Genomic DNA, 12,379 nt, shown 5'->3' on the forward strand with positions numbered 1-12,379 from the left:
GCACTTTAAATTTATGTGCTTCGACTCCTGCTCTGCAATTTCTTTTTTTTAATAGTTTCAGTTGAGTTTTCCGTTTTTATGGCTGGGCTTTAATTAAGCAAAGAGCTAAACTGAGCAGCGGAAATTACCTAGCGAGAAGACAAACGGCAACCCACAATCCACATGCGACTGGCTTGGTGAATTTTCTGTTGAATTCGCATAAAATTGTTATAATCATTTTCATATTGTGCTATGGTTTGTTTTTTTCATTTTTTTCTTGCAGCAGTTGTTTTGCGCGTAGCCACAATTTGCAATTCATTTGAATTTTAAAACTTTATTCTTGCCTTTTTTGCCATTCGACCACGAAAATGCAAAAGGATTTTGCCACTTCCACCCTTTGGCTCTTTTTCTTGCTATCGTTTTGGCTATGCTTTAAAGGACTTCTCTCGGTCTCTCTCTATGGCGAAGCTGCAGCAATAATAATAATAATATACATCATTAAGTAAGCTTTGGACTTGCATATTATCATGAATTTGTTTTACACTATTTCTGCGGGGTACTTTATTCGGCTCACCCTAAAAGCAAATTTTTTTATAGCATACTTTTTTGGGCAAGTCTGGTAAATCGAATTAATTGTCTCAATCACAATGAAAAAACTAGGAAAGTCGTTGTTTGTTCTATAATTTTCTTTTCATTTCATTTTTTCATTCAATTTAATTTTTCTTAAAGTTATTTTTGAGTACTTTTTAGTTCTTCCTGGCATTGTAACCACAACTATATAGTTGTCCTTGTTTTTTCGTTTGGTAATTCTATCACCACTCAGAGCTTAGGCTAAGCTAAATGGGTTTTATTTAAAGTTAAAGTAGAAAAGAACAAGGGAATTTTCTTGCTGACTTTTCGCTGTAATAAATCCTTTGTCAAGCAAAACTAAATGCTGGCTTATTTCTACAAAAGATATTTATATTTGTTTATAAGAAGATTGCGAATTACTAAAATAAAATACAATAATGCAGGACAAGAAATACAGCAATGACAAATTATTTGCATTCGTTAGGTAAAAGGATTTTGTGAAAGATTAGATTATTCTATGCTTTTTACTTCAAATGAAATTTGTTTATAGTGGACTTTTATTGAATTTTCTACTTATTTGCAGCTGAGAAAAACTCACGAGGCCTTTGGTTTTCTTCCTTTTGCAAATTTTCCACATGCCGAATTTTTCGCTTGTGACTTTTTGCCCATTGGGGAGAGGCAACTCGCTTCATATGCAGTTGCTTGCAAATGCTTGAAATTACATTTTTCACATTAATAAAATAAAATAAAAAAGGGCAAGAATAATAAAGGAACTGAACTGATGCTCCGTCTGTGTTTCCTCCTGCTCCTGCTGGATGTGTTCACAAAATATGCAAATGTGAAGCGTGCAGTGTAGCAGATAAAACTCTACCAGGAGACACATGTGTATTTTTTCGGGGTTCCTCTTTTTATTTTTTTACTCTGTTACTCCATAGTCACACTCTATATAATGTGCAGCATCTGTTGTCGGCAGTGCTAAAAGTCACAATAAATTTTTGCATTAGTTTAAACCAGAACCAGAACTGCAGTCAAGCCAATATTTTTGAGTTTGAGGGGGGAAATTTTAATATAAACAATTCAATGTTAAATGTTTAGTTAAAACTGGCAAATAGCTTTAAGCGTTGCCTTGCGACAGTTAATAAATATTATTCCAAGAAAAATGGATAGGCACAAAGACAGTGAGAGATGTGGACAACAAATAACTTGCCCGGCAGCTGTTTTCAGCTTCTGTTGATAATGAAAATTAATTAGTTCATCATATTTATGAGCAGACAGCAAACAAAAGAAGCAAAAATATATACAAATATATCTTTAAAACGTTCTTGTATCGAGTAAAAATTTCTGAATAGAATCATACGGTAAAGTCTTTTTTTTTTTGTTTAATCGAAATTTTGGGAAACTAAAGGCTGCCTAGAGTAACTAAATTTTTACTAGAGTAACATAAAAATTTAGAATGTTATAGCTTCTTTAGTAAGATACATGTAAATGTGGGACTGGGTTCCGATTCCGTACAAATAAGTAGTCCAGTTTAGATTTGTATTTAGTTATATGGTGATACGTTTTAAGTATTTTAGATTATAATTAGGTTTTAGTAACTATACAAAAGGATTGCATTGAATGGTAATTGTTTCGTCTCTAGGTTTTTAATGAGAGCGTCGTTTCTCATTCGTCTTTGAACTTCTGAACTTCTTCTTTACTTCTTTATATAGACGTTTTCTCGTTGTGGGCTCGTTCTAAAAGGTGTTCTTCGTCGTCGTCTCGTAGTAGCGTTGCCACGTCGTTATCTTGTGGGTCGCTGCCACCTCGACTCTTATGGATCGCTTGCCACGTCGTTGTTTAACAGCTGTTCTGAGGTGGTCTGGCCATTCGGCGTTACCAACCCAATCTTAAGGTTACTGCATTTGTAAATGATTTGGTAATAATTCAATTTGTCTGCAATAAAAAATTCAATTTTGTAACAAATTACCGTGCATACATCTCGTTTCCCGAAAATTCATTCAAATAAGTTTACTTTACCATCTCCATCTTCTGTCTGAATGTTCTTTTTGTAGTCATTATCCTTATGGCTCAATGTCCTGTCCTATTCGATCTTTATGAACTGCTACCACCTTCCATAAAACAAAAAATCTTTATGAATAATGAATGCTCGAATAAAAAGGCTTTTACTTTTGAAACTGGTCCACTCTTTTACAGGAAGTTTAAGATATTGGAAACCAAGAAATCCCTCCATGATGCTATATTTAATTAAATTTGTTCCTTTTGATTCACTTACAAAATTTACCACTAATTATAAATTATTAATTTCACGCTTCTGCAAATATTTTCTAATGGGCGTAAATTGTGCAAGTGGAGATAATGCGATTTTAAATGCTTTGGTAAATAATCCTATTTGATTACACTAAAGAATACAATTTTGTTATAAATAATTTCGTATTTTTCCCCTGGATTCCTCAGTATTTATTCAAAATGGTTTACTTTAGCATCTCCACCTTCAGTCTGAATTTTCTTCTTCTTGTCATTATCCTAATGGCTCAGCGTCCTGCTCCACCAAGTCCACGTAGATCGACTGTCAGCCAAACGACAACACGCTCTCACCGTGAAACTAATGGAAAGGGTCCGAGTTGGTACCTATTGCATCATGGAAATCCGCCTAATCAATAACATGGAAAATTACCTTTCTTATAATAAAAATATATCGAATATATGTATATATAAAGTCCCATTTATAATCATTTTTCCTGTATGTAGTACAACAACATGTGATCGATAACAGTTTATTGAATCTACTGAGTAAATCATTCTGCTTTTGTTATCTGTTCTTCCTACTTCCTAGTCAATAGTTGAACACATTAGTTGGTTCTTCTGAATATCATTATCTTAGTTTTGATCCAACAAGTACAACAATCTAATCTAAAGAAGATGGCTTTAAAGAATTGCTTCTGCATTTGAAGAAATGGATAACGTATAAAACCAATTTAATATTGGCAAGAAGTCTGCTGCTGAAAGCAATTAGTACCCAAAGCATGACGTTACGCTTAAATTACATAAATGTGAATAATCTAAATCTAAATCTAATCTACTCTAAAACGAAACACAATTTTGATATAAATAGTGTTGCACTTAACTTGTATTTCAACAGTGCAATCAACATGAACTTCTTATCTGTTTCGATATTCAATGTGAATTTCCTCATCATTGTCCTTATTCTGTTGGCTCGACGTCCGGCTCCACCTGTTCGAAATACGACAACCACCCAGCGGCCAACACGCTCTCACATTCAAACTAATGGAAATCGAGATGTTGAGGGATTAATTTGAATAAAAAAAAGGATAATTTAGAAATCTGTCTATTTCATTTTTACTTGACTAGCATCGATCGTTATATGACTTTTTATACCATACCAGGGTGAAATGGTATATTAAAGTCACCAAAATGTACGAAACAGGCAGAAGGAAGCATTTTTGACCCCATAAAGTATATATGTATATTCTTGATCAGGATCAACAGCTGAGTTGATCTAGATATGTCCGTTCGTCTGTCCTTATGAACACGTAGATCTCGGAGACTATAAAAGCTAGAGTCACCAAATTTGGTACTTAGACTCCTGTAATATCTACGTTATTTAAGTTTATTTCAAATTTTTGCCACGCCCCCCAAATTACATAAAACTGATTCTCTCAAAGACTATACTAGCTATTGATACCAAACTTGGAGTGCGAAAACCAACAAAGCTAGAACCACCAAATTTGGTAAGAAAATTTGTTTGGTATGCGTACAGATTAATAATATTTAAAATTTTTATCACGACCACTTTCGCCTTCATAATCTAGAAAAAACTGATTGCCCGTCTCAATTTTTGGACTATCGAACACAGTTCTATCTACCAACCTAAAACGAATTTTACTAGGCGGTCCAAAGGGGGGAAGTGGTCGTAGGCCCGTAGTGGCGGCGCTAGAGTGCTCGTTTGTTTTTGTGAGAGAGTGAGCGAGAGTGAGTGACACATGTAAAACGAATTTAGTAGACATAAATTTGGTGTTCGAAATTTAAAATACGTGTTCACCTAGTGGATGGTATACCGAAGTCGGCGAGACAGTCGTCTCGTACTTACTTCATTTTACTTATGCATGGTAATTATTGAACAAAATGCTAATCTGCCATCTTCTAGTTGTCTATTTCGTCGTCCACTATTTACTGCGATGATACATAAACACAAACTAATTGTAAAATGCAGTTTTAGACTGATAAAAATTATAATTATTTTTTAAATAACATTTTTTTGTATTTATTTGCAATTTAATAAATTTATTTCATAGTAATTCTATTACAATTTTGTTTTTCATTTTCATAATGATAGGCAGCTAGTCTACGTATCAAGGTGTTCAAGCTTTTATTTAGTGAAAATGATTAGTCAAAGTGGTTAAAAAATTATAGTATTCTTTTATGCCACTTTCAAATCGCAATTTGGTAAGGTTGACCCACATTTTTCAAGCTTAGAATTAATAAACGTACATAATGCAATTGGAAATGATTTGGTAATCTACTTATTAAAATTAGTCAGACCCTGTTCTTATCAAATCTTTGAATCTTTTCACCGTAATATTAAATCATTAGAAACCGTATGATTGGTTGTTAAAGCTTGAAAAGTCACTTGAGTTTCATAATTGTGAATAATGCAAATGTTTTGCTAGATTAGACCAAACCCAAATTTAGCTATAAATAGTTTTGAATTCAACTTATATTTCACCAGTCTAATCAAGATGAATTTCTTCACCATTTCAATCTTTATTGCCAGTTTGCTCGCCATTGCGGCTGGAAGACCCCCAACTAGGAGGCCTTTCCGCACATTGACTTTGGTTTCGAATCCAACTGTTAGGCCAAGTGGATAAATATGAAATGAATAAATAAATAAAGACATCAAGAACTCCAATACACAGCGTTTAATTCAAAATGTACAAAATAATACCTAAGTTAATATGAATTGAATTTATAAAATATTAGAGGTCTTACCATGTAGAACTTGATTGAAATTGGATTTGTTCTGACGTTTAAAGACTAAACTTTACTTTAATTGTTAATTTTTCGTTTTAAGAGTGAAATCATTATCCAACATAAATGTGACTAGGTAATTACTAGAGAATTGAAAGTTAATTTTCCAAGTTTCTATTAATTTTAAAAGGCTATTAAGTGACAGGATCCGCTTCAATAATAAATTTTATGTATTTAGCTTTTCCTATCGTTCAAACGTCTTGGATCCTTTTTCATTGATATCCATGAATTATCCATCGTACCGATATGCCAGAAGGTATATTGTTATTTATATTATATTATATAAATCTTCAATTAGCAGACCTTTTGATTTCATTGTAATTTGATTAAGTGTGGATTAATTAAGTGTGAATAAAGAATTAGTAATTAGTTCGCCTTAGGTTTTCGTATAAATAGTCTTGTAACATTTTATTGTTTCATCAGATCATTCGAAATGAAAATTTCCGGCTCTTGGTTTGTCAAGATCAATTTCTTGATCATTGGCCTTATCCTATTGGCTCAACCACCAAATCGGAGGCCATCAACAACAACCACAACTCGCGCACCTCAGCAGAATGGCAAAAAGGGCTGGGATGTTAGTAAACTTCAAAATAGAAGATACCGACCAACCGATCAGCCTCCATTTGGATGAATCATTCATTTAATGAATTCTCTTTTTATTCAAAATATTTGTTTATACATCTATGATTTGAATTTTCGTTTTGTTTTGATTGATTAAAGTTATCAATACTAAAAATTAGAAAAGTGATCGATTAATGTTATCAATGACAAATACTTAGGGTTAACTTTCAGTTATTTTACATTTCTAGATTCTCCACTTTTGGGTAATTACTTGTTTAAGTAATTAATGCAATGGATCCTGGCAGGATCTGTCAGAAATTTATAATGCGTACACATATACATACATATACAAGTTGTATGACAACTAAAATATTTTGTTTAGCTTGCTTCTCTTTTGTTTTATATATTGCTCTAGTTATTTGTCTATGAAGATAACTACGTGCTAAGAAATATACAGCACACGCACTCACACACTCATACACACACACACACACACATACTTTGACATTTATCTATGTTTATATGTATGTATGTATGTACTTGAGGAGATTCACACAAAAGGCCAGACAATGGCTGGCGCCCACGTCTCCATGGACACATTCTAATAAAAAGCAAGCATAGAAAAGGCCATTTTGTGTTGCCGTTTTTGCAATGATTCTTCCTGCTCGATTCTTTCAGTATTCTGGCTTATGTATGGTTAGAGATGAGCAAAACTTATCAAATAAAAACGATATGTCAGTATATATTTTATATGAATTCAAATCGAGAATCTAAAACTAAACTAAAGACACCATTAAAATTAAAAGCAAATGTCAACAACCTGTTTATATCTCCACAGATTGGTGGTCATTAATAATTAGAAAAGGTTATACATATAACCTATATATATAGGTACTATATTGTTCCTTTCACAGTTGCTATGACTCTCAGTGAGCACATCATCTCAGTCTCTATTGCTTAGCTTCTTTTTACCAAGTTCAACTACTGATTTGGTTTCTTTCTCTTTAGGCTTTTTCATTCTTTTCTTTACCCCTCTTTTATGGTTTTTTTTTGCTGTTTTGTTTGCCTTGCTACTTGGGCAACATTTGAGTTATAAATGCCGCACTACTTGAATGAATCTCATGGGCGTAATAGTTTTCAAATGGCTTTTATTCCACAACCAACTCGCTTTTGTGTTGGCAAAAACGTATGGCCCACAAGTGGTTAAAGCAAAAAAAAAGAAACGAAGGCACAAGCATCACAAGCCGAAATGCTTGCCAATTCAGAAAACGAGAATTGGCTTTAACGAATTAGTGAGAAGAGACAAATTGCTAAAGCAAATTGCACATGCGAAAATATTTTCCATAGTTACAGTTGCTACGAAAAGTTTCACATAATGTACATTCTTGTGAAAATAAAAAAAGGTAAACAAAAGTTTAAATAAAAAAAAAAAAGAAATAAATATTCTTGTTAAAGCAAAGAATGAAAGTCCACTTTATTAGACTTGTTGGCACTTTCATCTACAAAGATGTAAGAATTATTACTGTTTTGGATCTTCAATTTGTATTCTTGCTTGTATATTGCAGCTGCTAGTTAATAGGCTTCGATAACTGTAAAGTCAGGATATGACATCGTAGACTAATTATTTAGCCCTTATAACTTTGAGTTCAGTTTCTGAGCCGTGGGGATAATATTGGGCTCAATGGGTTCAAAAAAAGTCTGTTTACTAACATTTCCAACGAGAAGGATTAAAAATCTTTGCTTGAAGTGATTGTTACCTCTTATTTGGAGGATGTAATAGTATATTAATTTTCCTTTCTTAGCCTAGTTTTCTTAGTCTATCAGATGTCATGTTTAACTTTTTCCATTGCACAACGAAACGACCTTGTGCCAAAGCAAATAAATCAATTTTTCCCCCTCCTTTTCAGTCAATTAGATGGCGTGTATGTAACTAATTACAGTTCGTAGAGAGCTTTTCCTAATGGCTTGGCAAACAGATAAAAAAACAAGCGAGAGGAAGAGAAGTGAGTGTGTAGATATTGGCTCTTGTGTCAATTTTTTCTACTTTTTTTGACTTGTTCCTTGTTCCCTACTCGATATCAATTTGTGTGCTAATGCCGTAAGCGTTTTCACTTGAAAGATTGCAATGCCGACTAATAAGTAAGTCATTTGCTTTTCTTTTTTATAATATAAATAACTAAAAGATTGCTTTCATATTAGCAATTTTAATGCAGATGGCCTTATGGCACATATTAAATGCTAATTCGCATACGTCGCACGCCCGAAGCTTAAAGCAAAAAAGGCCAGAGCAGTTGAGAATGGGGAAACACACACACACACATATGCACACACACACACAGACACACTCTACATGACATTTACAAGTTATTATTATGCAAAGGACACGCGAGCTATGGATGCCAGGATATAACCAGGACTTGCTCTCGTGTTTCAAAATCTGCTACGGTGTTGGCAAAATTTGCATTTATTCATGGCATAAATAAAGCTTACTCGCACCCCATTCCCCCAAACACCCCCTCCCAAAAAAAAAGGGAAGGGCCATTGATATGGGTATGAGAGTGATGGAAAACTGAAACTTATTCTGTCCTTGTTGAAATGGTCCCTAAAAACAAAATGGAGTTGACTAAACCAACGATAACACAAAACCAAATCTCTCTATCACAATTTCAAATGCGGTCCATCTATAATTTAGTTGGCCCTGTGCAAAAGACCGTAAAATTTTTGTTTGCAATTACATTTAGAAACTGAATTTCGGTTTAGCGAGAGCGAGACAGAAATTCGCGGTTTTTATCACACTCTGGTTTACCTGCTGTCACCTGTCCCTTTACTGCCAATTGATGCACTTGATTTCGCATGCAGATAGTTTACGCTGAGGTTGCTAAAAATTTCAGATTTGTGTGCATAATTTGAAATTGCAGCTGATGATGACGACAATTGATGATGACTACTTTAAACCAAATCTGCAACAATCTGCCATGTCTGGAAATAAGCTTACCACATGGGTTAGCAATATGCCATTTTGCTTATTTATTTTCACAATATATCTATTTAATATCATTCGAGTTGATAGTGTTCGATCAAGCAAAAGGAAAAAGTTACAACAATTGTATGAAGTCGTACAAGTTATGGATTGAATTGGGATTGGATTGAAACTTTAGCCTAATATTACTATTCCTCATAAAAATATAATGAATAATTGTAAAAAAACTAAAACTTTGAGTTTTTCAATAGCCTACCAATAGAGTAAGTATCGGCAATATCAAACTCCAAATGTAACTTTTATTCAATGCTTGCTGAAAGCAGAAACATTATCATACACAAATGCTACGTATCATTTTCTTTTGTTTTATTTAAACGCAAACCGCAATATAAAAGCATGTTAACCCCAAAAACATAAGCTCGCATAACCTCAAAATGTAATAATATGGTATAATATTGAATTAGAAAAGCGTAAAATTAGCCAAAAAACCAAGTAAACACACAAAGTGAGTTTGAGGAAAGACGGGAAAGGCAACTGAATGTAAAAATGTCCTCCCCAAGGCATGCACACACGCACACGCACACACAGACACACTCACACACATATACTCGCTAACTTTGTGGCCCCACGTTGTACGCCAGTTGTGGGGCAACCTTTTCCACATATGGCTTGCATAATAAAGCGTCAAATAAAATAAGTTGAAATTAAACAGAAAACAAAAATCAAAATACTGTGAAAATTTCCCTCGAGTCGCGAGGCACAACAGAAATGCCAGAATATAGCAAAGAATACAAAGCAAAAAAAAAAGAAAAGGTACATGGAAACGCCGACGACACAATTCATGGTGTAAGATGACAAGGTTTCATTGGAAAGGCTGAGAAAATATGTGGTTATGTTACCCTATGGGGCAAAGGAAGGGTTATCCTTTAATCCTGCCTTTGTTAATTTGTTTGTAGTTTGAGTTTTAATTTGAGTTTGAGCCAACCGCAAACCACAAGCAATTTAATGATTTCTTCTCCTTCTAACTTCTGATTATTTTATGATTATTTTGTTCTTTAGGATGGCTTTTCTTTTTGTATACCCAGTTTTTTTTTGTCGAAATCAATCACACAATATATAAAAGGTGATAAATAAAAGAAAGTCTCTAAGGAGACTAAAATTTTTTTACTATTTCTTTTAGAATTTAAGTTTATCAATCCTAGGCAAAAGAAATAATATTGATGATTAATAAATTTCACCTTATTATTAGAGGGTACTTTAGAGTTTATTTCACTGCCTTTTCATGGCTTTGCTTTATTCAAAGGCTGAAGCGTATTCCTTTTCCATTAGCGCTTTAATATTTAATGAAGGCTGTTTATCGCACATATTTGAATTCTGGCTGCCTACCGCCTTGCCTTGCCTTACTTGTCCCTCTTTGTGCTCATTATATTATTATCTTTTGTTTTGTAATATCGCCGCAATATTGTTTGTGATTCTCCCTTTTTCTCTCACCGACTGTCTTTCGTAATGTCTGTGCTTTCGTACTTTCTTGTCGCTTTGTTGTTGGCATTTTGATGAGGTTTTATTAGTTGGTTTTTATGCTGATAAATAATGCAAAAAGCGCTTATGGCATTTGAATTTCTTTTGCTGGTTGCAGCCACTGTTTATGCTATATGTATGTATGATTATGTTTGTATGTTATTGTATAATATTTCTCAATCAGAAATCAGCCACACACATGGCCATATGAATTTTGTTTATTTCGTTCCTTTGTTATACATAAATATCAGTTACCGTTCAACTCCCACGGCAGTTGGCTGTCCTCTCAAGGCTGCTGGTATTAGTGGGCGGCAGTTGATTGGGACAACGGGGTGGCCGAACAAAAAATTTAATTAATGTATTTGCTTCGTGTTTTTGCATATTCATGTTCTCTTTTTGTGTTTTCAAGAAAATTTCCTTAGCATCGTATGTATTACGATGAGGCGACGTGGCATGTGTATGTGGCACGTTTTACTCATTAGCCATTAAGGTGTTATAAATATTTGCCTCTTTATCCCCTTACGTAGATGTTAGTTAGAATTTATGTCAAGACGGTCAACAAAAAAAAAAGCAAAAGCACACACACACACTCACATGTACAAAACTAAAACGACCGAAAAACGGCAGAAACTGACAAAAAGTTCAGGTACAAGGCAAACTTAAAAGGCCAAGGACAGTTGTTGGGCTAATGGAAAAACAACATGGAAATGTGAGTAAATAGGACTAGATAAAGCTCTACACTGAGCTTTTTACTTAGCCTCGGAATGAAAACACTGACAATTGGGAGACTACTGCAGACTTGAGACAAATATAATGTTTCAGTATCAACAACTGAACACTGACGGACCTTTCTAATGATGCCAACAAAAAAAGCAAACCTTTTTGTGTGTAATTATGGTTACATCATATGGATTACATGTGTTCAGATGAGGTAATCCAATGAAAAATAAAATGGCTATCATATGTTATGCATATCTAGTTATTAACCCTATTATGCCTGAGTTTGAAAACATTTTCAGTAAACTAACAACTGTGCTTATTAACAAAATTATGGTCATTTATTAAGGAAAATGACTCCTTAAACCAAACCATGTTGGGTCAAATAGCTGTTAAAGAGTAATTTTGTATGCAATTTGTTTAATATTTGATCCATTTAGTTGGAACACTTTTGTTGCCGCCGCTACTTGCCACCTGTCAAAATTGAGCAACGCTTAGCTTATTAAACAATTTCAAACTTCAGGTTCAACTCTTCAACTGTGCATCTCACATACAGTTTGCCTGGCAATCCATCAGAGGACGTGAGTCAAAAACTGACATTGATTGCCCTCCAGTCAGCAAATCTAATCCAGCGGATGGCAAATTGTCCAACGCTTTCATTCATTTTTTTGTGTGTGTGTATGTGTGTGTGTGTGTGGGGAGGGTGTATATACTTTGTGGTTGACAGGCAAGAAAAAGAAACAGCGCACAAGAGAGGTTGAGCAATTTGACAGCCAGCAGGAAATGCCCTGAAATGTATGCTATGGTTTTTCATTCAACCTAATCAAAGGCCAAGGCAAGCTGAAACTAAGTGAAATGTGAATTTAATGAAAAGCTTTTCATTCCCCTGATACGTATACGAGTATAGGAAGTTATTGTGTGTGAGTGTAAGTGTGTTGAGGTTTTTTTTTTAATAAAATTATTAAAACTTATTTGCCAGCTGACAGCTCAATTTATGACCTCAGCGCC

The 12,379-nt window shown here is 34.1% G+C and overlaps 2 long non-coding RNA genes across 4 annotated transcripts; one reads left to right on the top strand and one right to left on the bottom strand.

Annotated features, from left to right (window-relative positions):
- Positions 1–2,082: 2,082 nt before the first annotated feature.
- On the bottom strand, positions 2,083–3,130 carry LOC111519483. Of its 3 annotated transcripts, XR_002724390.2 has the most exons (3): positions 2,716–2,826; positions 2,566–2,657; positions 2,083–2,481 (listed from the first exon to the last, which is right to left on the bottom strand). It is a non-coding gene; the product is annotated as an uncharacterized LOC111519483 (long non-coding RNA). The 3 variants fall into 3 exon arrangements; XR_006953783.1 differs by having other exon boundaries at positions 2,566–3,130; XR_006953784.1 differs by having other exon boundaries at positions 2,561–3,130.
- A 5,011-nt stretch (positions 3,131–8,141) lies between these two features.
- Positions 8,142–8,735, top strand: LOC124459766. Its single transcript, XR_006953785.1, has 2 exons — positions 8,142–8,295; positions 8,356–8,735. It is a non-coding gene; the product is annotated as an uncharacterized LOC124459766 (long non-coding RNA).
- The last annotated feature ends 3,644 nt before the right edge of the window (positions 8,736–12,379 follow it).

This window comes from Drosophila willistoni, chromosome 3R (genome assembly GCF_018902025.1).
Source record: "Drosophila willistoni isolate 14030-0811.24 chromosome 3R, UCI_dwil_1.1, whole genome shotgun sequence".
Classification (NCBI taxonomy): Eukaryota; Metazoa; Arthropoda; class Insecta; order Diptera; family Drosophilidae; genus Drosophila; species Drosophila willistoni.